Consider the following 27,763-nt stretch of genomic DNA (forward strand, 5'->3'; position numbering starts at 1 on the left):
TTTCCATCTTCTGTTTTTATTAAGCACCCATTGGGAAATAATTGCTGCAGGCACCTGCCACAGAAACAACTCATGTGATTCATACCCAGTGGACTTTTTTCTTTCCCATTCAACATAACAAGAGGGCTTCTAGTTACCTCTGTCTTTTCTGACCCTAACATTTTACTTGCGTCTTAGCAAGCTTTAGATTAGTATTACATGTAAACAATATAAAATAATTTTGTTGCTATTAATGCCAAGATCTTGACACACATTTTTGTAATTGTCTCTCTATTTGTTCTTCCTCTGTAGTGGTTACTAATACCAGCAGGGATAAGTCAGGCAAACAGAGGTAGATAACCAACTATTTTACCTTACTAGGCAAACATTCTTCCTCTTCAGGCATAGATATTGATAGAGACCACTTGTGCGGTCAAACATGATCCCATGATATTCTGTTTTCTAGTGACCTGACTCTTCATATCTATGGGAGAGATGAAGGAAATAAAAGAAAATGATGTTCACTTCACTTCCTGGTTGCTTTAGATCCACATAATCACGCTGCAACAACAAGAAAATGGGTAACAACATGAATGTCATTTTTGATCTGCTAATAGGGTAATTTTATTAACCAAATTATGTAATGCCATAAGAAAGATAAAAACTTAGACTGGATGTCAGGAAATGTTTCTTGATAATAGGAAATATTTGATTAATAGAAAGGCTCTCAGGAGAATGGATAGAAAGAAGTTCTGCCACTCAGGACATTTCAAATTAGATCTAAGCCAGAAAAATGGAAGCTGGGCTTTGTTTACATCAAATATCTCTTGGGCTTTCCTCATCCAGACCATCCAATATATGAGTGAGAATATTCTATGTTAATCTAGACAACACTGTACAGTAAGCAGGTTGTTGATGGCAATATTCTTCTAATACTAGCTGCACTTTCCAATTTCTGAACGAAGGCCATCTTTGCAGCACAATTCAAAAGGAATGGTTTCACTGAATCTAGGAAAATAAAAGGATTTACAATATGCTGTGGCTTAAGACCTGGGCCTTTTCTTATATCTTTTACATATGTCCATCATGGCTTTGAAGTTGACCTGTGAGGCAAGATTTCCTCTTTTCCATAAGGACTTTCAGTCAGCTTCTGAGAGTGTACAGGTAATCTCTTTCAGGATTTAAAAAGCCATCACTTACTGAACACATCGGTGTGCAGCTGTTTTGCTCTTATGTGTTGATGTGCGGCACTCTTTACATAGAAGGGCTCATTGGATGGCAGCGCCCACTCTCTGAGATACGTAGCAGGCCTATTTGTTTAACTTTCCACTTTAATCCTTATGTGAGTTCTTGAATGAATTCTTATGTTTAAATATTTAAACAAGGAAGAAATGCAAAATAAAAAGTTAAAGTCTTTTCTCTCACACACTTGCCATCCACACTCCAGATAGGTATGTATCGTTTCAGAACCTATTCTTTTAATAACTCACACATACACTTACGTGCACAAGCAACATGTTTTTAACTTAAATAGAATCATTCTATTTTTATTGTTCCGTATCTTTCTGTATTCCATTAACAGTGTATCTTTGAGATTTTTCCAGACTAAAACATATGGATCTATGTCATTCTTTAAAAATACTACATAGTCTTCAAAATATTGGCATTATTTATATAGTCATTTCTTAAATTAACAGACATTATTTCTAATTTTTCACTTGTACAAAGAATGTTGTAATGAATATTCTTGTTTCTGTATTTTATGCATGGGCATGAACATTTTATACCACTATATAGCATTTCCTATATGCCAGGCATTGCTCTTTGCATTTTGTAAATATTATCTTATTTATTCCTTACAACATCCTTATGGTACACATACTGTTATCATCCCTAGGTGAGTAAACTGACGCAGAAAGAGGCTAATTTCACCTGCCCACCATGGTAGCTGGGATGTAAACCCAAGCATACTAGTACAGACTGTAGGCTTCTCAGGTTCTGCTATATCTCCAGTAAAGCAATATTTTTTAGTATTTGTTGCTCCTACAATTGGGACCCTTTATCCATTAAATATTCTAATTGGCTATTACTGGTTTATTTGAAAATTTATTTTCAAATATCAATATTTTAGTGAGTATTTGTATTAAACTTATATGATTTAACCATTTTGGTTGATTGCTATGATTTGTTTTAAAAAGGTTCATTGAGATATACATTACACATACCGTAAAATTTGCCTGTGTAATTACACAATTGATAACTTTTAGTAAATTTACCAAGGTGTGCAACTAGTACTATTAACTAATTTTAGAACATTCTTATAACTCTGATAAGATCTCTCTTGCCTCTTTATACTGACTTCATTCCTGTCTTCAACCCCAAGCAGCCCCCAGTGTACTTTATGTCTCTATAGATTTGCCTTTTCTGGACATTTCATTTATATCTAATCATATAATATGTAGCCTTATCTGGTTTCCTTTATTTGGCATAATGTTTTTGACATTTATTCATGTTATAGAATGTCTAAGTATTTTGTTGCCTTTTATTACTGAATGTTATTCCATTGCATGAATAAATCACATTTTGTTTATCCATTTACCAGTTGATGAACTTTTGGATTTTTCCACCTTTTGCTTATTATAACTAATATTGTTATGAAGATTAAGATGATACTTCAATTTGAATTCATGTGAATTCATTTCTGAATGGTTCTATCAACTATCCAGTAGTAGACATATGTTTTCACTATTCTTGGGTAACTAACTAGAAAATAAGTACTGGGTGATATGATAAGTTTATGTTTAACTTTTTTTTTTTATTATTGTACTTTAAGTTTTAGGGTACATGTGCACAATGTGCAGGTTTGTTACATATGTATCCATGTGCCATGTTGGTGTGCTGCACCCATTAACTCGTCATTTAGCATTAGGTGTAACTCCTAATGCTATCCCTCCCCCCTCCCCTTACCCCACAACAGTCCCCGGAGTGTGATGTTCCCCTTCCTGTGTCCCTGTGTTCTCATTGTTCTATTCCCACCTGTAAGTGAGAACATGCGGTGTTTGGGTTTTTGTCCTTGTGATAGTTTACTGAGAATGATGATTTCCAGTTTCATCCATGTCCCTACAAAGGACATGAACTCATCATTTTTTATGGCTGCATAGTATTCCATGGTGCATATGTGCCGCATTTTCTTCATCCAGTCTATCGTTATTGGACATTTGGGTTGGTTCCAAGTCTTTGCTATTGTGAATAGTGCCTCAATAAACATACACGTGCATGTGTCTTTATAGCAGCATGATTTATAGTCCTTTGGGTATATACCCAGTAATGGGATGGCTGGGTCAAATGGTATTTCTAGTTCTAGATCCCTGAGGAATCGCCACACTGCCTTCCACAATGGTTGAACTAGTTTACAGTCCCACCAACAGTGTAAAAGTGTTCCTATTTCTCCACATCCTCTCCAGCACCTGTTGTTTCCTGACTTTTTAATGATGGCCATTCTAACTGGTGTGAGATGGTATCCCATTGTGGTTTTGATTTACATTTCTCTGATGGCCAGTGATGATGAGCATTTTTGCATGTTTGTTTTGGCTGCATAAATGTCTTGAGAAGTGTCTGTTAATATCCTTCGCCCACTTTTTGATGGGGTTGTTTGTTTTTTTCTTGTAAATTTGTTTGAGTTCATTGTAGATTCTGGATATTAGCCCTTTGTCAGATGAGTAGGTTGCGAAAATTTTCTCCCATTTTGTAGGTTGCCTGTTCACTCTGATGGTAGTTTCTTTTGCTGTGCAGAAGCTCTTTAGTTTAATTAGATGCCATTTGTCAATTTTGGTTTTTGTTGCCATTGCTTTTGGTGTTTTAGACATGAAGTCCTTGCCCATGCCTATGTCCTGAATGGTAATGCCTAGGTTTTCTTCTAGGGTTTTTATGGTTTTAGGTCTAACATGTAAGTCTTTAATCCATCTCGAATTAATTTTTGTATAAGGTGTAAGGAAGGGATCCAGTTTCAACTTTCTACATATGGCTAGCCAGTTTTCCCAGCACCATTTATTAAATAGGGAATTCTTTCCCCATTGCTTGTTTTTGTCAGGTTTGTCAAAGACCAGATGGTTGTAGATATGCAGCGTTATATCTGAGGGCTCTGTTCTGTTCCATTGATCTATATCTCTGTTTTGGTACCAGTACCATGCTGTTTTGGTTACTGTAGCCTTGTAGTAGAGTTTGAAGTCAGGTAGCGTGATGCCTCCAGCTTTGTTCTTTTGGGTTAGGACTGACTTGGCATTGTGGGCTCTTTTTTGGTTCCATATGAACTTTAAAGTAGTTTTTTCCAATTCTGTGAAGAAAGTCATTGGTAGCTTGATGGGGATGGCATCAAATCTATAAATTACCTTGGGCAGTATGGCCATTTTCACGATATTGATTCTTCCTACCCATGAGCATGGAATGTTCTTCCATTTGTTTGTATCCTCTTTTATTTCACTCAGCAGTGGTTTGTAGTTCTCCTTGAAGAGGTCCTTTACATCCCTTGTAAGTTGGATTCCTAGGTATTTTATTCTCTTTGAAGCAATTGTGAATGGTAGTTCACTCATGATTTGGCTCTCTGTTTGTCTGTTATTGGTGTATAAGAATGCTTGTGATTTTTGTACATTGATTTTGTATCCTGAGACTTTGCTGAAGTTGCTTATCAGCTTAAGGAGATTTGGGGCTGAGACAATGGGGTTTTCTAGATACAACTAAACTGTTTTCCAAAGAGCTATGTTTTACAATTCCAGCAGCAATGCCTATAAGGGTTTGATTGCATTTGTTCTAGATAAATAATTCATTTTCCTTTTATAGACAAGAAAAATCAAGATTTAAAGAAGTTGAGTAACTTTTTTTGGTCCTGTTCTGTAAGTGGTAGAGTTAAGAATCAAAGTTGGGTTTTTTGATTCCAAATTTCATACTCTTAACTATGGTAAAATTATCACCTTCAAGATAATTGTCAACAATTCTCTTGAGGGCAAATTCAGTGTTTCTAATTATCTGTTTTTCAAAAAAATTTTAAATCTTATACATATAAAATTGTTAGCAGTCTACTTTTACTTAGTGGAAGGAAGATGAGTCATTAGAAGGAAAGAGAAAATGAGGAATGACATTGGTAGAAAGAACCTATGTAACGAAGACAGGTCAGCCACCTCCTCTCCCAGTAGCTCAGTCTCTGTTCCGGCTGATTCCTCTGTCTGAATCATCACAGCCCCACTTCCCTTCTTTCTTTTAGGTGCTCATACTTGTCCTTCAAGACTTAACCTTTGCATAAGAGGATAGCAGGCTAATGGATCACCCATTCATTGTTGATGTGAGTAAGTAAGTTTGAACTCAGTGATGTTATATAACCTAAAATCCAGAGACAACATCCTGTCTTTACCTGTAACATCGCCCCTGAACAACTGCCATCCAGTGGCCACTGGCCCAATGCTGTCCTTCTCAGTGTAGCAACATGTCCTGGCCACAGGGAGCCCAGAGAATGCCCTAGCCCACTCTCTGGATGATGGGATTAGTGCTAAGGCTTACCTAGCTTAGTTGGACTCTTAAGAGAAAAAAAAAAAACAGATTTCTATGTATCTCACTAAGTAGGCCCTATTTTATTCAACAGTCTCAATATTGTCCCACTTTTTCCCCTTTTAGGAGCTACTGTATAGTTGATAGATCAATTTAGAAATTGATTCATATGAATTTAAGTTGAAGTATTACCTTATACATTAAATTGAATCATATGAAATCCCCACTATACAGGTAATTCTGTCATACTCATAACACAATACTATCCCAAGTCTGTAACATGCTGTGCTGACTTGGATAGTAGAATAGAATAGCTACGTTGAGAATTATAACAAGTTTTTTTTTTTTCAAACTAACAGCCAAAGCGTTGGGTCTCTCTGACTATTCTAGACATTAATTTATTAAATCTATGAGTTAAACAAACACCAGCTTCACACAGGGTCTTCACAAGACTTGCTTTATTCTAAACAGTTTCAGGAGAATCTATATGTGCAAATACAAAAAATGGGCAAATAAGATGATTTTCTAGCAGTAACACGGATCATTTACTTAAACTGTCAACTGAACAAATAATTTTCAGCATGTTTATTAAAAATATAGATTGATTTTCTTTGAATCCCTTGGAATTTTAACAAAAAGCCAATGATACGCTTAAGGAAAATACACATCTGGCTCAGAGGAACTAAAAGGAGACAGAATGGTTTGTAATACACCCTCTTCCCCATCTCTGTCCCTTAGGGGTTTAAAAAGAAAGCAAATGATGTTAAATAAACCACATGAACAGCCAGGAAGAAACCAGAGAAGGCTGCTGGGGATACATTTTACATTTTGCTGACAGTTTCCAAATTCCACTGGCGAAATAAGATGTAGCTGTTGGAAGGCAGCTTCCATGAGCTGTTTCTGGTATTAGTTCAACAACTTGATCTTTGGCTCTTCCAACAAGTAGCTCATACCTGACATTCCTTGGTGAAATTTTAGGAAATATCTTCTTTTCAGTCACCTGTATGTTATTCATATTTTGGATACCAAACATGTTTGGTTTAAAAACTCTCACTTTGTTTTCAAACATTTACTTACTTGTGTCCCTCACTTAAAAATGGGCAGAAAAAAAAAACACTTTCATTAGAAAAGAATCCCATTAGAAAACAAAGATTCTGGCATAACTCTGTAAGCATAGCATAGTTTATTCTTTTTATGGGTTTGAGGTGGATGAAAATATTTATGATAATGGAAAGTTTTTAGAAGAAAAAATTTTGAACATGAACCCATAATAAGTAATTCAAATTTTCAAGTTATTGGAATTCCATTAACTTCCCCATCAAATGTTGAATTCACTTATGATAATAAATAGAATACAAAGCATTAAAATGTTTCAGATATTTAATATATAGTAGTTTTATAGGTAAACATACTGAAGCAGTGTCTGTGGTTCGATTATCCTATGATCAAAATTTTGTGGGTAAGTTTTAGATGCTATAAAAAGCTCTATGGGCATCTTCTGGACAGCACACATGCCTCTCTTTCCAAAGACTCCTTCATAAAATTCAATTCATTTGCACAGAAATAGAGCCAAAATCATAGTTTGGGAGAAAATGTCATGTAAGGGGATTAGAAGAAATGTGAGCTTTTAAAAAACCTTCCAGAGGAGAATCAGAAATGGAATGTTGTTGTATCAGCTGCCCTTCTAAAGGTTACCATGTTACTCTTAAAAACCTCAAAAAGGCCAAAATGTATCAGTGCATTTATTGCCATTACCACTGTCAGCAGCAAACAATCCCCTTGAATAAGAGCACCTAATTAAATTGAATGATTTTCTCAGTGGAGTAAAGTAGTTTTCTCAATGGAGTATACACACACACATATAAAAACTGTACATATCAACATATTATTTATGTATACATATAAACATACTAACATTTTAAAACAGGATATTCTCCACTGAGGGTGTTAGAAGTAGACACGAATTTCCTCGTTCTATAAAGTCTTATCTAAGATGCAAGATACATACCAAATCGGGGAAGCAGCTTCTCTCCCCTTAAAGAAGAATCCTATTTAACTATGCATATTCTGTATGTGAATATCCTATAACCCATACATAGTTCTTAAGATGCAGTGAGTTTAGGAAACAGCCATTCTCTGAAACAGTGATTGCAAGGAGCAATGTTGAAAGTGTGAGCCTAGTTATCTGCAGAGATTTCTATGTAAGGAGTGAAATCTCTATCAGTAGCCCAAGGGAATATTCTCAGGAAACTGTCTTCTGCTACCATAAGCCAGTTCTCAATTGATGATGTCTCTGCCAACATCAAGAAGAGTGTCTAAGCTTGTGGCCTTCAAAATTCCTTTTGAGTTTACGTTTAAGTGCCCCCCTCCATGCACAGACAGATGCACTTTTCAAACGGGGTGACCCATGTAAAAGTGAGGCGCTGTGGTTGAAGTGTTCAAGTATGTGGGAGGTGGGGCTTGGGGAGCAGAGGGGCAGTGACTTACCTAAGCCACCTCCATGTGCCTTGGTACTACTAAAACATCTTGAAATCCACTCCCTGAAGGAGGCAGATACCTTTGGTTGGAGGTCTTAGAAGGATTTTTTTTTTTTTTTTCAGACTGAGTTTCACTCTTGATGCCCAGGCTGGAGTGCAATGGTGTGATCTCGGCTCGCTGCAACCTCCGCCTCCTTGGTTCAAGCGATTCTCCTGCCTCAGCCTCCTGAGTAGCTGGGATTACAGGTGACTGCCACCACACCCAGAAAACTTTTTGTATTTTTAGTAGAGATGAGTTTTCACTATGTTGGCCAGGATGGTCTCGAACTCCTAACCTCAGGTGATCCACCTGCCTCAGCCTCCCAAAGTGCTAGGATTACAGGCGTGAGCCATCATGCTGGCCCAGAAGGGTTTGATACATCCCAATGTGAGTTTGTCTTTAAGATTCTCTAACTACCCACTTGCCTCATTTTTCAACTCACCAAACATTGTCAGCTTGATATTTTTTTTTTTTTTTTTTTTGAGACATAGTCTCGCTCTGTCGCCCAGGCCTGGCTGGAGTGCAGTGGCACGATCTCAGCTCACTGCAAGCTCTGCCTCCCAGGTTCACGCCATTCTCCTGGCTCAGCCTCTGGAGTAGCTGGGACTACAGGCTGCTGCCACCACGCCCAGCTAATTTTTGTATTTTTAGTAGAGACGGGATTTCACTGTGTTAGCCAGGATGGTCTCGATCTCCTGACCTCGTGATCCGCCCACCTCCTTCTCCCAAAGTGCTGGATTACAGGCGTGAGCCACTGCGCCCGACCGTCAGCTTGATTTTCTTAGGGAGACAGATACTTGAGAGAGAATGTACAGAACTTTTGATAACAGTGATTTGGTCAATAATTCTTTTTTCTTTTTTTTTTTTTTTTCGATGAGTCTTGCTCTGTCGCCTAGGCTGGAGTGCAGTGGCGTGATCTCAGCTCACTGCAACTGCTGCCTCCCAGGTTCAAGCGATTCTCCTGCTGCAGCCTCTTGAGTAGCTGGGATTATAGATGTGTGCCACCACGCCTGGCTAATTTTTGTATTTTCAGTAGAGATGGAGTTTCACCATGTTGGCCAGGTTGGTCTCCAACTCCTGACCTCATGTGATCCAGATCTTCAAGTGAGGCAGATCCTGCCTCAGCCTCCCAAAGTGTTGGAATTACAGACGTGAGCCACTGTGTTTGGCCTGGTCAATATTTCTAATGATAAGTTAACAAATGGGCATTTTGTTTGTCAGGTGGAATCTTTGGATACTGTGAAACAGATGCCTTATGCTAGACCAAACCTTATATGAATTTAAATAAAATTTTTGAACTTGTAAAGCTGAAATCCAATCCCTAGACAAAAGGTAACAATCTTGCATTCCTACAGGAGCAGGCAGTTGAGTGAATGAATAGTGGGCAGGTTGGTACCTACTGAAAACTGAAATGAAAGGGAACCACTGTTTGCTTTGAGCCAGTGGTGACCCTCTGGGGATTTAAGACCTCTTTGTGGTCAGATCCTCTGATTTCCAAGAGGAGATAAATATCCAAGCTGTTATGTGAATACTCCTAATATTTAAATGTTAGTACAAACATTCTGTAATCATCAGTTGGGATAAAGAAAACCTACCTGGAAGCAGGATTTGGCCTGTGGATAAAAAGGAGGTGATTCTGCACTAGCCTTGTTCTAAAAGGAAGCAGTCCTGTTTGGATTTCAGGAAGCCTTCTTTGCTTACCAACATTGTGTCTCTAATCTAAAAATTATCAGCAGGTCTCATATATTCAGAGGAAATTGTACAGTTCAGTTAGTTTCCCATCTTTAATCCTAGATAACTTAGCAGTAGGTATCAAAATAAGTAAATATGAACACAATTACAAATAATACTTTCTGTACACATATATAATTTTATAATTATATATTCATACTTGCACAACTGGAGAGTCTTTTCATCCCAAGGAACCTAAATCATTCTTCCTGTTTTGTTATTTTGAGTTAGAAATGTTAAGACACAAAGATCTGCAGTGGCTTTTCCAACCATAAAGACTCTCTCATGTGTGCTCTCAGGTCTAATACTTCTAGACAATCTGCAAGGTCATCTTTCTCTGTTGTAACACATAAAAAGGGAGATGAATTCAACTCTTTTAATAAATGGGATGGAGGTTTTCCAAAGAAGAGTTCACAGCGATGGCTTTGTAATGATCTCAGTATCTCATTGTGTCTCAGTGTCCATTGAGCTTTTCACTGATCCTATCAATCAATTAACCTCTCCATGGGTGTGTGTTCTTGCCCATCTGTTTGATCTGAAATAATAGCGATGTCTTTACAAATTGTCTAAATCATTCATTGCCTCGTCTGTGTTTTCTGCCTCATGCGATGCCCAAATATTGTCTCGTTTTACTTTACGTACAATAAAAATATAAAGAAATAAAATCAGTCTTATTTGCCAAAAATCTCAAAATGAGGCAGAGTGGGGGGATTCTTACTTAACTCCTGATTCAGTGATGAATCTTAGAGGGATTGCCTCATTTCACCTTTCCAATGACGAAAGTTAGCTCATGAGGTGGTGTTCATAAGCCCGGGCGGATATGTTGGGAGAAAGAAGTCAAACTCATGAGCTTTCACTGCAGTCTCCTGGTCTACACAGGGTGCAGAGTGGAGGCGGGGATGAGAAAGGATGGTCCATAACCTCTCTGCCCCAATTTCTTTCTGTTATAGTTGAGCAAACAAACTACAGATTATATTTTAGACTGTATTTCTCTCTTCATTACCTCCTTACCAATGTCTTCTTTTGTTCTTAAGCAGCCAATGTGGCGAGGCTCTTTCAACCCTTGTCATAATCTGAAGTATCTGGAAAAAAATTTATGTGGAAATATTAGTAATATAGTGGGATAATTATCACCAAACTTGAATTTTAAGAGTGTGAAATGGGGAATTATATAATTTAGTAGAATTACTGCCTAACAGTTATATCTCTGCCACTATGATTCTTAGATGAAGTAGAAAGGGAGAGAACAAGAGAGAGTGACAGAGTGAAAATATCATCTTAGGAGTAGCTTTTATCTTGTTGAAAATCAGATCATGGGCCAGGCAGGGTGGCTCTTGCCTGTAATCCTAGCACTTTACCAGGCCAAGGTGGGAGGATAGCTTAAGCTCAAGAGTTTAAGACCACTGTGGGCAACATGGTGGAATTTCATCTCTACAAAAAATAAAAATTAAAAAACTAGCTGGGCATGGTGACATAGCCAGGTGTAGTGACCTACGCCTTGATACCTGGGAGGCAGAGGTAGGAGGATTGTTTGAGCCCAGGAGTTCGAGACTGCAGTGAGCCATGATCAGGCCACTGTACTCCAACCTTGGGGACAGAGTGGGACTCTGTCTCAAAAAGAAATCAGACCATGAAGATAACGACTTTCTTAAAAATCCACAGCAAAAAGACAAATAATAAGACTCTTGACCAACTTTTATCAAGTCAGTAAAGCAGCATTTCTGCTAAATTGTGTGCTAACTGACAAGTACCGTGGCAGTTAAAGACCCAACATGAAGGAGGGCTGGCAGGATGGCCAAATAGAAACAGCTCCGGTCTGCAGCTCCCAGCGAGACCAACACAGAAGGTGGATGGTTTCTGCATTTCCAACTGAGGTATCCGGTTCATCTCATTGGGACTGGTTAGACAGATGGCCAACAGAAGCAGGGTGGGACATCAGCTCACCAGTGACATGCAAGGGGCCAGGGAACTCCCTCCCCTAGCCAAGGGAAGCCATGAGGGACTATGCCATGAAGGATGGTGCTATTTGGTCTAGATACTATAGTTTTCCCATGGTCTTCACAACCTGCAGACCAGGAGATTCCCTCAGATGCATACACCACCATGGCCCTGGGTTTCAAGCATAAAACTTGGCAGCCATTTGGGCAGACACTGAGCTAGTTGTAGGATTTTTTTCATACCCCAGTAGCACCTGGAATGCCAGCAAGACAGAACCGTTCACTCCCCTGGAAAGGGGGCTGAAGCTAGGGAGACAAGTGGTCTTGCTCAGCAGATCCCGTCCCCATGGAGCCCAGCAAGCTAAAATCCACTGGGATGATGACCTGGGATGCTCAAGCTTGGTAGGGGGAGGGGTGTCCACCATTACTGAGGCTTGAGTAGGCAGTTTTCTCCTCACAGTGTAAACAAAGCCACCAGGAAGTTCGAACTGAGCAAAACCCACCGCAGCCTGGCAAAGCCACTATAGCCAAACTCCCTCTCTAGATTCCTCCTCTCAGGCCAGGACATCTCTGAAAGAAAGGCAGCAGCCCCAGTCAGGGGCTTATAGGTAAAACTCCCATCTCCCTGGGACAGAGAACCTGGGGGAAGGGGCGGCTGTGAGCACAGCTTCAGCAAACATAAATGTTCCTGCCTGATGGCTCTGAAGAGAGCAGCAGATCTCTCAGCACAGCACTTGAGCTCTGCTAAGGGACAGACCGCCTCCTCAAGTGGGTCCCTGACCCCCGTGCCTCCTGACTTGGAGGCACCTCCCAGCAGGGGTCGACAGACACCTCATACAGGACAGCTCATACAGGACAGCTCCAGCTGGCATCTGGTGGGTACCTCTCTGGGAAGAAGCTTCCCAAGGAAGAAGCAGGGAGCAATCTTTGCTGTTCTGCAGCCTCTGCTGGTGATACCCAGGCAAACAGGGTCTGGAGTGGACCTCCAGCAAACTTGCAGCAGAGGGGCCTGTTAGAAGGAAAACTAACAAACAGAAACCAATAACATCAACATGAACAACAAGGACACCAATGCAAAAACCCCATTCGAAGGTCACCAACATCAAAGATCAAAGGTAGATAAATTCACAAAGATGAGGAAAAACCAGCGCAAAAATGCTGAAAATTCCAAAAAGCAGAATGCCTCTTCTCCTCCAAAGGATCACAAATCCTCGCCAGCAAGGGAAAAAAACTGGATGGAGAATGAGTTTGATGAATTGACAGAAGTAGGCTTCCGAAGGTGGGTAACAATAAGCTCCTCTGAGCTAAACGAGCATGTTCTAACCCAATGCAAGGAAGCTAAGAACCTTGATAAAAGGTTACCGTAACTGCTAACTAGAATAACCAGTTTAGAGAAAAACATAAATGACCTGATAGGGCTGAAAAACACAGCATGAGAACTTCGTGAAGCATACACAAGTATCAATAGCTGAATCAATCAAGTGGAACAAAGGATATCAGAGATTGAAGATCAACTTAATGAAATAAAGCATGAAGACAAGATTAGGGGAAAAAAATGCAAAGGAATGAACAAAGCCTCCAAAAAATATGGGACCATGAGAAAAGACCAAATCTATGTTTGATCGGCGTACCTGAAAGTGACGGGAAGAACGTGACTAAGTTGGAAAACACACTTTAGGTTATTATCCAGGAGAACTTCCCCAACCTAGCAAGACAGGCCAACATTCAAATTCAGGAAATACAGAGAACACCACAAAGATACTCCTCAAGAAGAGCAACCCCAAGACACATAATCATCAGGTTCACCAAGGTCAAAATGAAGGAAAAAATGTTAAGGGCAGCCAGAGAGAAAGGTTACCCACAAAGGGAAGCCCATCAGACTAACAGCAGATCTCTCTGCAGAAACCCTACAAGCCAGAAGAGAGTGGGGGCCCATATTCAACATTCTTAAAGAAAAGAATTTTTGACCCAGAATTTCATATGCAGCCAAACTAAGCTTCATAAGTGAAAGAGAAATAAAATCCTTTACAGATAAGCAAATGCAGAGGGATTTTGTCACCACCAGGCCTGCCTTGCAAGAGCTCCTGAAGGAAGCACCAAATATGGAAAGGAAAAACCGGTACCAGCTACTGCAAAAACATACCAAAGTGTAAAGACCATCAAGGCTAGGAAGAAACTGCATCAATTAATGTGCAAAATAACCAGCTAGCATCATAATGACAGGATCAAATTCACACATTAAAATATTAGCCTTAAATGTAAATGGGCTAAATGCCCCAGTTAAAAGACACACACTGGTAAATTGGATAAACAGTCAAGACCCATAGGTGTGCTGTATTCAGGAGACCCATCTCACATGCAAAGACACACATAGGCTCAAAATAAAAGGGTGGAGGAATATTTACCAAGCAATGGAAAGCAAAGAAAAGCAGGGGCTACAAGCCTAGTTCTGATAAAACAGACTTTAAACAACAAAAATGAAAAAAGACAAAGAAGGGCATTACATAATGGTAAAGGGATCAACACAACAAGAAGAGTTAACTATCCTAAATATATATGCCCCCAATACAGGAGCACCCAGATAAATAAAGCAAGTTCTTAGAGACCTAAAAAGAGATATAGACTCCCACACAATAATAGTAGGAGACTTTAACACCCCACTGTCAATACTGGACAGATCAATGAGACAGAAAATTAACAAGGATATTCAGAACTAGAACTCAGCTCTGGACCAAGTGGACCTGATAGACATCTACAGAACTCTCCACCACAAATTAACAGAATATACATTCTTCTCAGCACCACATCATACTTATTCTAAAATTGACCATATAATTGGAAGTAAAACACTCCTCAGCAAATGCAGAAGAACAGAAATCATAACAAACAGTCTCTCAGAACAAAGTGCAAGCAAATTAGAACTCAGGATTAAGAAACTCACTCAAAACCACACAACTACATGTAAACTGAACAAACTGCTCCTAAATGACTACTGGGTAAGTAACAAAATGAAGGCAGAAATAAATAAGTTCTTTGAAACCAATGAGAACAAAGACACAACATACCAGAATCACTGGAACACAGATAAAACAGTGTTTACAGGAAAATTTATAGCACTAAATGCCCACATGGGAAAGCGGGAAAGATCTAAAGTTGACACCCTAACATTACAATTAAAAGAACTAGAGAAGCAAGAGCAAACAAATTCAAAAGCTAGCAGAAAACACAAAATAACTAAGATCAGAGCAGAACTGAAGGAGATAGAGACACGAAAAACCCTTCAAAAAATCAATGAATCCAGGAGCTGGTTTTTTGAAAAGATTAACAAAATAGACCACTAGCCAGACTAATAAAGAAGAAAAGAGAGAAGAATCAAATAGACACAATAAAAAATGATAACGGGGATATCACCACTGATCCCACAGAAATACAAACTACCATCAGAGAATACTATAAACACCTGTATGCAAACAAACTAGAAAATCTAGGCTGAGCACGATGACTCATGCCTGTAATCCCAGCATTTTGGGAGGCTGAGGCAGGTGGGTCACGAGGTCAGGAGTTTGAGACCAGCCTGACCAACATGGTGAAATCCCGTCTCTACTAAAAATACAAAAATTAGCTGGGCATGGTGGAACATGCCTGTAATCCCAGTTTCAGGAGGTTGAGGCAGGAGAATCACTTGAACCTGGGAGGCGGAGGTTGTAGTGAGCCGAGATCAGATGGGAAGGACCTTTTCAAGGAGAACTACAAACCACTGCTCAAGGAAATAAGAGAGGACACAAACAAATGGAAAAAACATTCCATGATCATGAATAGGAAGAATCAATATCATGAAAATGGCCATACTGCCCAAAGTAATTTATAGATTCAATGCTATTCCCATCAAGCTACCATTGACTTTCTTCACAGAATTAGAAAAAACTACATTAAATTTCATAGGAACCAAAAAGAGCCCATATAGCCAAGATAATCCTAAGCAAAAAGAACAAAGCTGGAGCCATCATGGTACCTGACTTCAAACAATACTACAAGGCTACAGTAACCAAAACAGCATGGTACTGGTACCAAAACAGATATATATATATAGACCAATGGAACAGAACAGAGGCCTCAAAAATAATGCCACACAGCTACAACCATCTGATATTTGACAAACCTGACAAAAAGAAGAAATGGGGAAAGAATTCCCTATTTAATAAATGGTGCTGGGAAAACTGGCTATCCATATGCAGAAAACTGAAACTGGACCCCTTCCTTACACCTCATACAAAAATTAACTCATGATGGATTACAGATTTAAATATAAGACCTAAAACCATAAAAACCCTGGAAGAAAAACTAGGCAATACCATTCAGGACATAGGCATGGGCAAAGACTTCATGACTAAAACACCAAAAGCAGTTGCAACAAAAGTTAAAATTGACAAATGGGATCTAACTAAACTGCACAGCAAACAAACTACCATCAGAGTGAACAGGCAACCTACAGAATGGGAGAAAATTTTTGTAATCTATCCATCTAACAAAGGGCTAATATCCAGAATAAACAAGGAACTTAAACAAATTTACAAGAACAAAAATAACCCCATCAAAAAGTAGGCAAAGGGTATAAACAGACACTTTTCAAAAGAAGACATCTATGTGGTCAACAAACATATGAAAAAAAGCTCATCATCACTGGTCATTAGAGAAATGCAAATCACACCCACAATGAGATACTGTCTCACGCCAGTTAGAATGAGCCTGCTTATATGCCCAGTACATTGCTACTTGAACCAACATTTGAGAAAGCCATCAGACAAAGGCTATCTGTAACCCAAGGAACTCGTACAGAGCCTTGGTCCCTGGAAAACACCCAGAATCAAAGCCAAATGACCGACACAACATATATAACAGTCACATTCTCAAGAAGGAAAGATAAAAGTTTTTAAAGTCCAATTCAAACAAAAGTAAATTCAAACATTAAAAAAGTCAGCTTCTGCAGATAAGAAGGAACCAGTGTAAGAACACCATGAATATGAAAAAAACCCAGTGGTTCAACACTTCAAAAGGATCACACTAGTTATTCAACAATGGATCCAAACCAAAATGAAAATTCTGAAATGACAGATATATAATTAAAATATGAATTGTAAGTAAGTTCAATGAAGTCCCAGAGAAATTTGAAAACCAACACAAAGAATTCAGCAAAACAATTAAAGATCTGGATGAAAAAATATACTTAAGAGATACTTTTTAAAAGATCAAGCAGAATTTCTGAAAATAGAAAATTCACTGAAGAATTACAAAATAGAGTTGAAAGCTTAACAATAAACTAAGCCATTCTGAAGAAAGAATTTCAGAACTTGATGACAATTCTTTCAAATTAACCCAGTCAGACAAAAATGAAGAAAAAAATTAAAAAAAAAATCAAAGTCTTTGAGTAATATGCAATTATTTAAAACAACCAAACCTTTGAGTTTCTGAGGGAGAAGAAGAAAAAGGAAAGAGCTTGGAAAACCTATTTAAGGCACAAATTCAGGAAAAATTCCCTAGTCTTGCTAGAGATTTAGACAGTGAGATAAAAGAACTGCAGAAAACATGTGGAAGATACTTAGCCATAAAAACCTCACCAAGGCAAATAGTCACTAGACTACTAAAGTCAACATGAAGGAAAAATAAATCCTAAAAGCAGCAAGAAAAAAAGTGTCTAATCATGTGTAAAAGAAATCCCATCAGACTAACAATAAACTTCTCAGTAGAAACCTTATAAGCCAGAAGAGATTGAAGTCCTATTTTCAGTCTTCTTAAAGAAAAAAAACTGCCAGCCAAGCATTTTATATCTTGTTAAACTAAGTAACATAAATGAAAGGGAAATAAAATCTTTCCCAGACAAGCAAATGCTAAGGAAATTAATCACAACTAAATTTGACCTACAAGGAATGTTCAAAGGAGTTCTAAACATGGAAACAACAGGGCAATACTCATCATCATAAAAGCACATGAAAGTATGAAACTGATCTTACAAAGCAATCACACAATTGAGACCACAGAGCAGCCAAGTAACAATTATCACTATGACAGGAATAAAACCTCATATATCAATATGTAAATATTGAATGTAAATGGACTAAACAGTCCATTTAAAAGATATAGACTGGTGGAATTGATTTAGAAAACAAGATCCAACCATATGCTGCCTGAAAGAAGCCCACCTAAATGGTAAAGACATTTACAGACTCAAAGTAAAAGGGTGGAAAAAGATATTTCATGCAAATTGAAGCTAAAAGTTAGCAGAGGTACCTACGCTTATATCAGATAAAACAGTCTTTGAATCAACAACAGTTGGAAAATACAAAGAAGATAATTATATAATGATAAAGAAATCAATTCCATGAGAAGACATAACAAACCTAAATACAAATGCACCCAACGCTAAAGCACCCAGATTCATATAACAAATACTACTAGACCTAAAAAAGAGATAGACAGCAATACAATAATAGGGAAAAACTTCAACATCCCACTGGCAGCACTAGACAAATCATTGAGACAAAACATCTACAAAGAAAATCTAGATTTAAATTGTACTCTAGACCAAATGAACCTAACAAATTTTTACAGAACATTCTACACAACAACCACAGAATATACATTCCTTTCATCTGCACATGGAACTTTCTCCAAAACAGACCATACACTAGACCACAAGGTAAGTCTAAATACATTTTTTAAAAATCAAAATTATATCAAGTATCTTCTTGGACCACACTAAAATAAAACTAAAAATCAATACCAAAAGGAACTCTCAAAACTATAGCAATAAATGAAAATTAAACAACCCATTCCTGAATGATGATTGCATCAATGATGAAATTAAGACAGAAATTAAAAAGTGTTTTGAAATGAATAAAAATAGAGACCAAATATAACAAAATCTCTGAGATACAGCAAAAGCAGTGCTAAAAGAAGTTTATAGCACTAAATGCTTACATTTAAAAGATAGAAAGATGACAACTTAACAATCTAAGGTTGCACCTAAAGAAACTAGAAAAACAAGAGCAAATCAAACCCAAAGCTACCAGGAGCAAAGAAATAACAAGGATCAGGGCAGAACTAAATGATATTAACACAAAAGAAAAGGATCAAGAAATGAAAAGTTACTTCTTTGAAAAGATGATAAACAAAATTAATAGGCTACTAGCTAGATTAGCCAAGAAAAAAGGAAAAGATTCAAATAAGCACCATCAGCAATGACAAAAATGACATTATAGCCGATGCCACAGAAACACAAAAGATCATCATCAGAAAATACTATGAGCATCTCTAAACACACAAACTAGAAAACCTAAAGGAAATGCATAAATTCTTAGAAACATACAACTTCCCAAGATTAAACACGAAAGAAACACAAATGCTTAACTGACCAATAATGAGTAGTGAAAATAAATCAGTAATAAAAGATCTCCCAAGAACAATAAAAGGAGCAAAGGACCAAATGGATTCACAGCCAAATTTTACTAGATGTACAAACAACTGGTACCAATCCTACCGAAAGTATTCCCAAAAAAATCGAGGAGAAGGGAATCCTCCCTAATTCATTCTGTGAAGCCAGCATCACCTTGATACCAAAGCTAGACAAGGACACAACAACAACATCCAAAACCTACAGACCAACATGCCTGATAAATACAGCTGCAAAAATCCTCAAAAAAAAAAAAAAAATACTAGCAAACCGAATCCGACAGCACATCAAAAAGATACACCATGACTGAGTGGTATTTATTCCACAAATGCAAAGATGGTTCAACATATGGAAATCAATAAATATAATTCACCAAATAAAAATAATTAAAATTTAAAACCATATGATCCTCTTAATAGATGCAGAAAAGTATTCAATAAAATTCATTATCCCTTCATGATAAAACCCTCAACAGACTGGACATCAAAGGAAAATACCTTAAAGTAATAAAACCTATACATGACAAATCCACAGCCAATATCATATTAAATAGGGAAAGTTGAAAGCATTCCCCCTAAGAACTTGAGCAAGATAAGAATGCTAGCTTTCACCACTCCTATTCAACATAGTACTAGAAGTTTTAGCTAGAGCAATCTAGCAAGTGAATTAAGAGTCACTGTTTGCTCCATGACACAATCTTATACCTAGAAAACTCCAAAGACTCCTCCAACAGACTCCTAAGTTTTATAAATGACTTCAGTAAAGTTTCAGGATACAAAATCAATGGTATTTTTATACATCAATAAATATCATGCTCAGAACCAAAACAAAAGCTCATCCCATTTACAATAGCTACAAAACAATAAAATCACTAGAAATACATTTAACCAAGTAGGTGAAAGATCTCTATGAGAAGAACTACAAAACACTGATGAAAGTAATAGTGGATGACACAAACAAATGGAAAATCATTCCATGCTCATGGATTGAATCAATATCATTAAAATAACCATATTATCCAAAGCAATCCACAGATTCATTGCAATTCTATCAAATTACTAACGTCATTTTTCACAGAATTAGAAGAAACAATTCTAAAATTTATATGGAATCATAAAAGAGCCTGAATAGCCAAAGCAGTCCTAAGCAAAAAGAACAATACTGAAGGCATTACATTACCTGACTATAAATTATACTACAAGGCTACAGTAATCAAAACAGCATGATACTGTGCATAAAAATAGACACATAAATTGGTGGAACAGAATAGCAAACCCAGAAATAAAGCCAAATACCCACAACGAACTGATTTTCAACAAAGTTGAAGGATACCTTGTGCAAAGGACACCCTATTTAATAAACAGTGTTGGGAAAATTGGATAACCATGTGCAGAAGAATAAAACTGGATCCCTATCTCTAACTATATATGAAAATTAACTCAAGATGGATTAAATTCTTAAATATAATACCTGAAACTATAAAAATTCCAGAAGAAAACCTAGGGAAAATTCTTCTGGACATTGACATAGGGAGGTAATTTATGACTAAGACCTCAAAAGCAAGTGCAACAAAAATAAAAATAGGTAAATGAGATGTAGTTAAAATAAAGCTTCTGCAAAGCAAAAGAAATAATCAACAGAGTAAACAGACAACCTACAGAATTGGAGAAAATATTTACAAGCTATTCATCCAACAAAGCCCTAATATCCAGAATGTACAAGGAACTCAAACTACTCAACAAAAAAAAAAACAAATAACTCTATTAAAAAGCAGGCAAAAGACATGAAAAGACATTTTTCAAAAGAAGACATTCAAGCAGCTAACAAACATAAGAAAAAATGCTCAACATCACTAATCATCAGAGAAATGCAAATTAAAACTACAGCGAGATTTCTCCTTCCACCAGTCAGAATGACTATTATTATAAAGTCTAAAGACAACAGATGTTGGGGAGGGTGCAGAGAAAAGGGAACAATTGTACACCATTGGTGGGAATGTATATTAGTACAATCTTTATGGAAAAGAGTATATCACAGCCCTATTCATAACTGCAAAATCTTGGAATCAGCCTAAGTGTCCATCAACAGAGATTTGGTAAAGAAAATATATATATATAAATTTTGTCTGAATTATTAAAAATCTTGTCTGAATTCAGCCATAAAAATACTATTCCATTATATATATATGGAATAGTATTCAGCCATAAAATAACAAAATCATGGTTTCTGCAGCATCATGGATAGAACTAGAGGCCATTATTCTAAGTAAAATCACTCAGAAATGGGAAGTCAAATGCCACGTTTTCTTCTGAAAGTGGGAACTAAACAATAGGTACACAAGGACATACAGAGTTAAATAATAGACACTGGAGCTCTGAAGGTGGGAAGGTAGGAGAGAGGTGAAGGTTGAAAACTCCCTATTTGAGTACAGTGTTCATTATCTGGGCAATGGGTGCAACTGAAAGCCCAGACTTTGCCACTACATAGTATATCCATATAACAAAGCTGTACTTGTATCCCCTAAATGTATAACAATAAAACAATAAATAAAATGGGGAAAATGATACTATACAAACAAGAGGGCTTCAAAAAGTTAATAGAAAATGTATATTATAAAAAAATCCATGCATGTATTTCAAAATTTTTTGCACCAAAATAAACTCATACTAACTTGTTACTACCTGACTGAATAGGATCTAGTTTGAGGCATTAGGAAGCATAAGATATCAGTTTGAAAAGATTCCCTATCAAAGCAACATAAATTCTGCTAAAACTAGAGCAAAAACAAACATCAAATTTATGGTGAAGCTAGGGTTGAAGAATGGTAAAGTCATTGATGCTTTACAAAAAGCTTATGGAGGCAAGGCTCCCAAAGAAATCAGCAGTTTATAAATAGATAGCTTGTTTTAAGAAGAAAAGAGATGATGCTGAAAATGAGGCCCACAGAAGCAGACCATTCACATCAATTTGCAAGGAAACAATTTAACTTGTTTATGCCTTAATTGAAGGGCACCAATGATTAACAGCAGAAACAATAGCCAACATTATAGATATCTCAATTGGCTCAGTTTACACAATTCTGGTTAAAAAATTAAAGTTAAACCAACTTTCTACTCAATGGGTGCCAGAACCATTGTGCCCAGGTCAACTGCAGACAAGAGCAGATCTTTCAATGGAAATTTTAAACAAGTAGGATCAAGATGCTGAAGATTTTCTTTGAAGAACTGTAAGAAGAGATGAGACAAGGCTTTACCCATATGATCCTGAAGACAGAGCAAAATCAAAGCAATGGCTACCAAGAGGTGGAAGTGGTCCAGTCAAAGCTAAAGCAGACCAGTCAAGAGCAAACGTCATGGCAACAGTTTTTTGTGATGCTCAAGGCATTTTGCTTGTTGACTTTCTGAAGGGCCAAAGAATAACATCTGTTTATTATGAGAGTGTTTTGAAAAAGCCAAAATGTTAGCAGAAAAACACCTGGGAAAGCTTCACCATAAAGTTCTTCTCCATGACAACAATGCTCTTGCTCAGTCTTCTCATCAACAAGGGCAATTTAGCAATAGTTTTTCTGGGAAATCATTAGAATCTACCTTACAGTTCTGATTTGGCTCCTTCTGACCCTCAGTTCTTTAGGGATGAACTAAATAGCTGGTATTATTGCTTACAAAAGTGTCTTGAGTTTGAGACTGGGCTGAGCAACACAGTGAGACCCTCGTTTCTCTAAAAATAAAAAAATTAGCTGGATGTGCCCACACGCACCTGCAATCTCAGCTACTTGGGAGGCTGAGGTAGGAGGATTGATTGAGCCCAGGAGTTTGAGGCTGCAGTGAGCTATGATTGCGCCACTGCACTCCAGCCTGGGCAACAGAGTGAGACTGTCTCAAAAAATAATAATCATAATTGTCTTTACCTTGATGGAGCTTATGTTGAATAATAAAGTTTGTATTTTTTATTTTTATCTTTTAATTATATTTTCCATTAACTTTTTAAAATCCCCTCATTTAAGAGGGTTCTTTTGAGAATTAAATGAATTAATTAATGTAAATGCTTATAAGAATGCCAGGCATTTATTAAACACTGTATAAACCTCAGCTATTATTATTAAGATCATATATACTTCTAAGACAGGTGATTAACTTGTTAAAACTTACTTGTGGAAGTTCCAGATTGCTGATAAATGAGCACTGGGAATTATCGTATTTTATATATGTGCCTTGCTATTTTTCAGGTCTGGGAGAAAGCATAAAATTTGTCTAAGAACAACTTTCTAATAACTTATTATGATAGAATCTTCTTGGAATAATCCAGTGGCTGACTAGTCATCTGACCAACTGATAAATGCAATTTGTAATCAATAACAAGCATCCTTCAGTTGATGTAATTTACAATGTTATTTATTAGCTGGATGAGTTTGGAAAAGTTACCTAACTTCTCTGAACATCTGTAAAATTGAGATGTGGTATGTGGCATCACAGATGGACAATTATATGAAAACTGTAGAGTCTGGATGTGGTCGTTCACACCTGCAGTCCCAGCCACCCAGGAAGCTGAGGAAAAAAGATTGCTCAAGTCCAGGAGTACAAGTCCAGCCCTGGCAACATAGTGAGACCTCGTATAGTCCACGTAAGCCACTTATCAGCTTCTAATGGATAGATTCATCACCAGATAGTCCTGATTTGAACTCTCAGTTCTGAAGAAGTCAGGGATCCCTGTTGTGTAACTGCCCCAGAGATGGTGAACTGTTATGGGAACTCTTCACATCCTAAGTGTCTTCACTGGAGCCAACCCGTCTTCCTCCTTTCCCTTGGGAAATTATTGCTGCTCTATTACTCAGAGTTCAGCCACGGAAACAGAAACCACTCTAAATATGTACAACAACAAAAAAGAGGAGTTAATTCAGGAGATTGGTAACTTGACAATGAAAGAAGTTGAGAGGCCAACAGAACATTGTGGGGAGACCCAGCTATTGGCAAACACATGAAGTCACTCCCACTGCTAGGCTTGGCTGACCTAGGGAGGAGGCAACACTATGAGTCCAGAGACAGGAGTGGGGCCACCAAGGCCTGTCTGGTGGGATCTGGTGCTGCAGTCAAGGCTGAGGCCACACCTGTTCTCTTCTTTCCACCCTTTTATCTCCTGCCATTGGCTGAACTAGGTCAGGAGTCATCTGAGCTGCCGCCAAGGCAGAGACTGAGGATATAGAGGAAAACAGGCAATGGGATGGGACTAGGGGGAAATAGATAAGGGCTGGAGGATTGCCTGCTTACAGTGTTAAAATCAGTACAAACCTCTGTTCACCACAAAAGCCACACTCTGGAAACAGAAAGCTTCATTCAGTAGATAGAGGTGCACAGGATAGATTTTATGTAGGAAAAAAGATGCTATATGCGGCAGCAAAGGCCTGATGGGATTTTATGTTTGATCTGTCAGCTCAGATTTGGATTTTTCAAATGTTTAGGGTAAATATAACCTTGAAGAACTACAAAATGTTCTTTTCTGGCTCTTAAAATGGTGTCAACAAAATATTCAATTAGTCTTTATTTTATAGAGCTGGCTAGCTTCCTCTAGATAAAAGTGTACAGAAATGATTTTCTGGTGGTTTACAGTACTTTTACAGTGGTTTCTAGACATGTATTTTCAAGCACTTTAGTTGATTCCATAAAATATATAGGTTGGTCTAGATGTGTGCAAAGTCAACTCTTTCAAAAAGTTTGTTCCCCTCTGCCTTGCAAATTCTTGTAATCTACTATTGCTTTGTAATGATTCATCCCTTTGGTAATTCAATATTTATTGTCTTATTCATATTTGTATATCAAACAAAGCTAAAGAAATCTGCTGCCATAAAAACGTATAGTTTATTTAGCAAGGAATGTAGGGCAAAAGAATAAGAAAATTATGACGTTAAAGTATAGTAAGGTAAATGGAAGAACATTCCATGTTCATGGGTTGGAAGAATCAATATCGTGAAAATGGCCATACTGCCCAACATAATTTATAGATTCAATACCATCCCCATCAAGCTACCAATGACTTTCTTCACAGAATTGGAAAAAAACTACTTTAAAGTTCATATGGAACCAAAAAAGAGCCTGCATCGCCAAGTCAATCCTAAGCCAAAAGAACAGAGCTGGAGGCATCACGCTACCTGACTTCAAACTATACTACAAGGCTACAGTAACCAAAACAGCATAGTGCTGGTACCATGACAGAGACATAGATCAATGGAACAGAACAGAGCTCTCAGAAATAATGCTGCATATCTACAACTATCTGATCTTTGACAAACCTGACAAAAACAAGCAATGGGGAAAGGATTCCCTATTTAATAAATGGTGCTGGGAAAACTGGCTAGCCATATGTAGAAAGCTGAAACTGGATCCCTTCCTTACACCTTATACAAAAATTAATTCAAGATGGATTAAAGACTTACATGTTAGACCTAAAACCATAAAAACCCTAGAAGAAAACCTAGGCAATACCATTCAGGACATAGGCGTGGGCAAGGACTTCATGTCTAAAACACCAAAAGCAATGGCAACAAAAGCCAAAATTGACAAATGGGATCTAATTAAACTAAAGAGCTTCTGCACAGCAAAAGAAACTACCATCAGAGTGAACAGACAACCTACAGAATGGGAGAAAATTTTTGCAACCTACTTATCTGACAAAGGGCTAATATCCAGAATCTACAATGAACTCAAACAAATTTACAAGAAAAAAACAAACAACCCCATCAAAAAGTGGGCAGAGGACATGAACAGACACTTCTCAAAAGAAGACATTTATGCAGCCAAAAAACACATGCAAAAATGCTCATCATCACTGGCCATCAGATAAATGCAAATCAAAACCACAATGAGATACCATCTCACACCAGTTAGAATGGCCATCATTAAAAAGTCAGGAAACAACAGGTGCTGGAGAGGATGTGGAGAAATAGGAACACTTTTACACTGTTGGTGGGACTGTAAACTAGTTCAACCATTGTGGAAGTCAGTGTGGCGATTCCTCAGGGATCTAGAACTAGAAATACCATTTTACCCAGCCATCCCATTATTGGGTATATATCCAAAGGACTATAAATCATGCTGCTATAAAGACACATGCACACGTATGCTTATTGAGGCACTATTCACAATAGCAAAGACTTGGAACCAACCCAAATGTCCAACAACGATAGACTGGATTAAGAAAATGTGGCACATATACACCATGGAATACTATGCAGCCATAAAAAATGATGAGTTCATGTCCTTTGCAGGGACATGGATGAAACTGGAAAACATCATTCTCAGTAAACTATCACAAGGACAAAAAACCAAACACCGCATGTTCTCACTCATAGGTGGGAATTGAACAATGAGAACTCATGGACACAGGAAGGGGAACATCACACTCCGGGGAATGTTGTGGGGTGGCGGGAGGGGGGAGGGACAGCATTAGGAGATATACCTAATGCTAAATGACGAGTTAATGGGTGCAGCAAACCAACATGGCACATGGATACATATGTAACAAACCTGCACATTGTGCACATGTACCCTAAAACCTAAAGTATAATAATAAAATAAAATAAAAGAAGGCAATAAAAAAAAAAAAAAGAAAATCCTAACATTTTCGACAACGTGGAACAACCAAGAGGACACAGGTTGAATGAAATAAGCCAGGAATAGAAAGACAAACACTGCATGATCCTCATATATGGAATCTTAAAAAAAACAAATTCATAGAAGCAGAAAGTAGAATGGTAGTTGCCAGAAGCTGGGGGTGGGGAGAGACTGGGGAGAGGTTGGTCAAAGGATACAGAATTTCAGTTAGACACAGCCAGGAAGTTACATGATCTCTGTAAGCCTTTCAGCATGATTTGTGGTGATAATTAGAGAATATGAAGCATCTACTGTAGGCCCCAATCTCCACTGTAAATACTTAAAAAATGGAATACTTAAAAGATTCTATAGAGATGGGAATTTTTATGTGTTTGTTTTGTATGGGAGAAATGAAGACCAAGAAAGATTTGGTTTCTCTAAACATATCATAAAATAATAACTGGTTCTTGATGCATAATCAACCAAAAATATTCAAGTGTGGCCACAGAGATTTCTTGGCAACTCCTTCCTAAGGCTGGATAGGGTGTAGGGCTATGAAGAAAGATGCTGCACACCTCTCTGCATGAATTGGGAGAATCTCTCATGGGTTCAGAACAGGAAAGCTTCCTTCTGGGGAACTAGGTCCTTCGCATCCGGTGGACCTGACAAATCGACACCACCTTTTAATGGAATAAGCTGGACTCTGCAGGTTACAATCCTGGAAACAAATAATTTTTGCAAATAGGCTTAGCCAGTTCTCCCTGTGCTGCGTATGAAAGATACCTTGGATGGATTCCAAAGATTTGGGGTTCCTTTCAGGTATTAGAACAGTCTCATTATCAGATATCATAACATTAATAAAATCTAAAAAAAATTCCTGTTTTTCATTCATTTTTCTCTACACCAAAGAGAGGAAAATGTTTAGTCTTTTCTAGAATTTACCTTGCTGCTTCTCTTTTTTCGTTGGAGCCACCTTCAGGATATAGGGTCTGGGATAAGAGAAAGAAGAAACAGAAAAACATTAATACAAG

The 27,763-nt window shown here is 37.7% G+C and overlaps 1 long non-coding RNA gene across 1 annotated transcript; it reads right to left on the reverse strand.

Annotated features, from left to right (window-relative positions):
• Positions 1-358: 358 nt before the first annotated feature.
• Positions 359-27,763, reverse strand: LOC129464868 (uncharacterized). Its single transcript, XR_008651785.1, has 3 exons — positions 27,675-27,763; positions 10,777-10,847; positions 359-463 (listed from the first exon to the last, which is right to left on the reverse strand). It is a non-coding gene; the product is annotated as an uncharacterized lncRNA (long non-coding RNA).

The sequence above is a fragment of the Symphalangus syndactylus genome, chromosome 16 (assembly GCF_028878055.3).
Source record: "Symphalangus syndactylus isolate Jambi chromosome 16, NHGRI_mSymSyn1-v2.1_pri, whole genome shotgun sequence".
NCBI lineage: Eukaryota > Metazoa > Chordata > Mammalia > Primates > Hylobatidae > Symphalangus > Symphalangus syndactylus.